The sequence below is a fragment of the Lipotes vexillifer genome, unplaced genomic scaffold, assembly GCF_000442215.2.
Source record: "Lipotes vexillifer unplaced genomic scaffold, Lipotes_vexillifer_v1.1 scaffold138, whole genome shotgun sequence".
Taxonomy (NCBI): Eukaryota; Metazoa; Chordata; class Mammalia; order Artiodactyla; family Lipotidae; genus Lipotes; species Lipotes vexillifer.
In genome coordinates this window covers 1,675,044-1,681,043 of record NW_006797971.1, presented here as the reverse complement: position 1 = coordinate 1,681,043, position 6,000 = coordinate 1,675,044, and positions in this window count along the sequence as shown.

The following is a 6,000-nucleotide window of genomic DNA, read 5'->3' as shown; positions in this document are numbered from 1 at the left end:
GGGGGGGGGGGGGGGGGACGGTCAGCAGTTAACTGCTTTCACCTGGTGGGGGTTTAAGTATTTGTAGAATAACTCAAGGATATGGCTCAGGATATTATGTATAGCCCTTGAGAAGGAACTAGAGGCCTTTAACTTTGTTTTTATAGCTAAAATTATTATTATTTTGTCTTGCTTGACTGTTTTCCTTTGTTTCTATATTTTCTCACTTTTCTGATTAAATTCATTCTTTGGAAGTGGGAGAAGGCCTAGGAGGCTAAAGCTTTTTTTTACAAAGAAGAGGTGAAGGATGCAGGGTGGTGAGGAGGGCAGGGTCTGTCCCGGGAAAGCCCTGCTCAGTCTCAATTACACATCATACGTGTATGCGTATATGTATTTATATTTATTTATATATGCATATATATATTTATTTTTACATATATGCTTGTCATAACTAATCAGTACTCTAACACAGGTGTTAGTGTTATTATATGAAAGTTATACCTTAATAAAATAATAAGACAAAACAATAACATCACTGATCAGGTGCATATACTGAGGGGTTTTTGGAAATGATACCCTGAAAATAACATACTATTAATTCTATAGTATTCCAAATCAGGATGCATAACCTGAATCTAATCATGAGGGAATATCCTAAATTGAGAGGTATTCTACAAAAAATAAATTGGCCTGTGTTAATAAAAAAAATGCTAATCCTAAGAGACAAAGACTGAGAATCTGTTCCATATTAAAGAAAACTGGAGAGAAATGCAACATGAGATCCCAAATCTCTGTATGTTACAAATAATATGTTTGAATCAATAGACAATTTGGAAAAGATGGTAGTTTAGAGAAAAGTATTATGTCACAGTAAAAGTTTTTGAATTTGTTAACTGTACTGTGTTTGTGTAAGAGAATACAATTTTCTTAAGAAATACACACTAAAGTGTTAAGGGGAATGATGTACAGAAAAACCTCTCTTGTGGTTAAAATGGTTAGAAATACACACACACACACACACACACATATATATACATATATATATAAATTAGAATATATATATATATATTCATAAACTCTCCTGTGGTTAAAAGTGGTTAGAAACAAATATATATATATACATATATATATGTATATATATATATATATATATATATATATATATATATATACACATGTATAGAAATTAGACATTATTTCAAAATAAAAAGTTAAAAGTTTTTAAAATATAAGTTTGAACAGAGTTTGGTTCTAAAAGACTTTTCTAGAATGAGTTTAGTATTCAATCAAAGTGCCCACGTCAACATATTGATTTTCTCTAAGTTTCAGAGGAAAACACAATCTGCAATTTTTATTTAAGATATTTTCTTAAAAATCAATGTGATTTTTGCTTAACATATTAAATTGTCTTTTCTGTGTTTAATAGAGAAATTAATATGCAGCAAAAATTCAACATTATGTTGTAAATACCAAATATACCTAAAAAAACAAAAGAGCCTGCTACAATAACAGTAGTCTTAAGTTGATTACCCTAGTGCCAAACCTCCTTCTGGAGGTGAGATAGTATTTTTGTAACATATATAACCACTTTAGTTTATTACATCACTACTTAGAAAATTGTTGCTTTAATTTTTAAAAGACAATAATGTGATTTTAAACTTTGAAATTCTTCAAGGCTATACTTCATTTTATATAAATTAATGCCGTTCCTGAACCTAACCATCTGACTTGAAAAGTCATGATCCCGTCATGACCAGACTGTGTGAAAGGCCATACCATAAATAAGAAGCTATGTTTCTCAAGGATTCTTTTTTGTGACCTTCCACAAAATCTCTGCACATATGTTGGATAACTATGTAATTTTGAAAAAAATACATGTAATTGAAAATAAAGAGTTTGGGGTAAACAGGGTTTTCCCAATTCACTCATATCCATTGACTGAATTCTCTTATTTGATGAATTTCAATATTATGAAGATATAACCTTCTTTTCTTTTAGTTCAAGTTTTGACATTTGTCATCAAGATATTCCTTCAAGGTCAAGCTTGTAGGGTAAATTTATTTACTGTGTCTTAGATATGTGTTTTTGGATTCCCTGGGAGTTAAGTTTAGTCAAATAGAAACTAATATTACCTGCCCAAGTTTGACTTCACTCACAGAATTCTAGGTATATGAGACAAGATAAGCAACAATCCAGAACCTGTAAGATATTCACAGGGAGTCTAGATTTTTGCATTCCAGTATTATGGAATGATATATATTCTAAGGCGTCTCCTGCTACAAATCAAGTCAATTTTAGAACTATACCCTTTGAGCCTTAAGCATTTCTAAGCTCAAAGACAGTAAAAAAAAAGGGAGGCCTCTGAGTCTTTTACCCTATTATCAACAACAACAAAAAATTTAGTCAATTATAAGCATACTTCAAATGCACAGTTACATGGAGACAAATACTAATATCAGTAGCAGGTTGTGGTACTGACATTGGCATCCCGCCAATAGAGTTAGGAAACTAAAAGTGAGCTACAATTGTCTTAGATAAGGGACAGGGTGGGTGTGAGGGAGACACAAGAGGGAGGGGATATAGGGATATATGTATAGGTATAGCTGATTCACTTTGTTATACAGCAGAAACTAACACACCATCGTAAGGCAATTATACTCCAACAAAGATGTTAAAAAAAAAGAAAAGAAAAGAAAAGAGAAAAAAAACCCACTTTATTTTCCTTCTTGTCTAGTTAATTTATTTATTTGCTCAGTTTGTTTATAATTTATTTTAATGCATTTTGTTTTAGAACAAAACTCCAAAAGTTTCAGTCACCCAAATAAAGCCAATAAAACTGTTTACCTGGCAGACCTTCAAAAGTCTTCATGTTACTATTAAAAAGAAAATCACAAATGGTTAAAAACTTGTGAACTTGTATAAGTTAACCCTATATAAAAGTGAGCAAATTGTTAATGACCCTCTTTATTCCTCCAGTACTCTGTCTAGGTATTACATTAGGAACTATTCATTATGAGAAGAAGCCATTGCTCTATTTTTCCCCCTCAGGTTGCAAAGTCTTGCATGACTTAATCTCAGATTTTCAGTGGAAGCGCTTCAATGCTTTCTGCTTTCTTTGCTGCTGTGACCAGATGGAAGCATCATCTTCTTTTCCAGAAAGTCTATGAACAGGCAGAGTAAAGGTGACAGCTCACACAGAGTAGTGCCAGATGCTCTTGTTTATTCCACAGTGTTAAGGGATATTTATTGGCAGAAGTTCAATGGCTTTTTGGGGGATTTTCCAGAGTCACGTTTTTGGGGGTGAAAATTGTGCAGCACCAGTAAAGAAAACCTACTTTGCCCAGTAGACTTGGCTATGATTTTCTTGGTTTACATTCTTTCCCCAAAATACAGGAAGATTTTAAAAACCCAAGTGTGGATTTCACAGGGATGCAGCACTCGTGCCTATTTGCTCTCTTTAAGAACACTGAAAATTGGTAGTTGGAACTGTAAATTTACCCCTTTTTTATATTTCTTTTTATTTTCTAAATCTGAGTTATAGTTGTGTTGAACCAAAGTAAAAGTGATTTTAAAAACTGAATACATGGTAAGTGCCAAACTTGTTTATTTTACTATAGACTCAAGCTATGTTCAGACTGGAAAGACTATCCTAGTGTTGTTTAATCAGCAAGTTTCTGATACTACCATGGACAAAGCAGTGTTGTTAGCGCTTAAGAACATAGGCGTGGATTCCAGGTTTTCAAGCTTACTAGCCATATCACCTTTTCAAGTTTATTTAACTTCTTTATGCCTCAGTTTCCTTGTATGTAACATCGTCATAATAATAGTATCCATCTCATAGGATTTTTGTGAGGGCTAGATGAGTTTTTCATGAAGTATGTCTAGAAGAGTCCCTGGCACATAATAAGTACTCAATAAATGTTAGCCATTGCTACAAGCATTGTCATTATCATTATTATTATGCGGTCATTTTCTTTTGATCCATTACACTATAAAATGTGTATTCTTCCTTCTTGGGCAACAGTTGTTTTAGGGAAAATGTGTCAAAAATATTCTATTAGAGATGGCAGGAACCTCTAGAGATAAGTGTTTATTCTGTCTGGGAGCCTTCCCAACAAAGCAAAACTAACATTTCCTTCATGATTTTAAAAAAAATGTAATTACCCTAACAAGCAACAAAAATCATGTCTTACTTTCTCTCTCTATATTTTTTTCTTATAACACCTTTCATTAATAAATAAAAATATTCTTTAAAAAGTTAATCAACTATTTTAAAAAGAAAAATGGGAAGGTTTATGAATTTTATTAAATTAGAGACTCATTTCCTGGTATCATATTCTTTCACTTTGGGGCAAAACCAGTTTTAGACATACATTTATAACTATGTATAAAATGAAATATTTCATCAGAGAAACTATAATCAAAATATCTCTATTTATGAATTACCAAGGTTTGGATTTCAAATCCCAGGTAACTAATTCAAGAAAGATTAATTTATTTTAAAAGTTAATTGATATAATTAATTATAGAGCTATTGGTTATATTTGAATTTGCTTATGCTTTGTCAAAGTGAATCAGTTTTTGTACTTCTAGAATACTTGTGTTATTTGAAGAGTATGGATTGATTCAAACTTGGTAAAATACAGCTGTTAAAAATGTGTACTTGGCTGCATACAAAATAAAAGTCTGTGATGCCAACTTTGTTTATATATAAATAACTTCTTTTGACTATCATTAACTCTATTCTGAGACACTAATAAATACTTCTTGAAAGAATAAGCTCAAAAGTGGAAGAACTTGGAAAGGAATCCACAGATCTCAATTGTAGTGACCACAGTTATTGATGGCACCCCCTCCTGCATAACTGTATCATGTGTAAGTCACACCCACATTTGTTCTCAGCTCCAGCCATATGGCAATTCTTCCTGAACGATTTGGCTTCTCCGTTTTCTTTCTCTATTATTAGAATATTATGGCTTTCTTCCCTTCAGTTCTTGCCAGCTGGGAAGCAAAAATAGTATTATTTTTGCCTCACTTATTCTTGATCCCTTTTTGATTATCCTTGGTTGCCTTAAACATGAACTTGTCTTGTTTGTATCTACAATTTGGAGGATTCGGTCTGTGGAAGCTACTCTATTAGATGAGTGTTAAGATTCCACATTCTTCTAATACACTTTATTTTTCAATTACTTTTTAAGGTGGGGGCAGTGGAATGGAGATTTAAATTCCCCGGGGTATAAATCCCTGGAGATAATGTGTATATATTGGGAAAAAGCCTTGAAAACTGTCAACATTTTTAAAAGGGCAGTCTCCTGATTATAAATCACATTTGGTTTGGTTCTTCATTACTAAAAGAATATTCCTATTCTGGATAACAAGTTTGTGACTAGATTTCTTTTAACAGCCATATGTAGCAATGCAAGTAGATTGGACAAATTGAAGATTACTCCCTGCCTTAGGAAAAGTAATATATAACACTGTATTTTATAAAAATGAAAGTTTATGTCCTGAAAGCATTAACCTGAGGCCAGCAGCAGTAGGCTGGCAGCTCCTATCACAAGGTTTGTGTGAGACACAGGCTTCTGCTTGTTCCTCACAACCAAATCAGCCTCACAAGTGCGCATGTGCACCCAGCGAAGGTACATGGTGAATACTTCACTGTGATGACAGAAATATGCACTTACAAATCAAAAGTCTGTGAAATGTTGATTCCCCAAAAGGAATTTTGTAACAAAGAATTGTAACCTTAAAACCAGAAAATGATCCATCATTTGTTAAAATAAGGGAAAGAATAATAGAATAAAACAAAGAGCAATCTTTGTATTTGAAGAGTGCTTGAGATGCAGCTGGGGAAAAGATTTTGAGTGATTCATATTTTACTGACCTTGGGTCATCTGGTTATTATGGATAATTTTATCACACAGGGCTGCACATTTTTGATTCACAGCCTCCCCCAATTACATATGGTCTCCTTTCAAGTTCCCAAAATGTGTTCTTTGAAAATAACAGTTAACTAAAAGG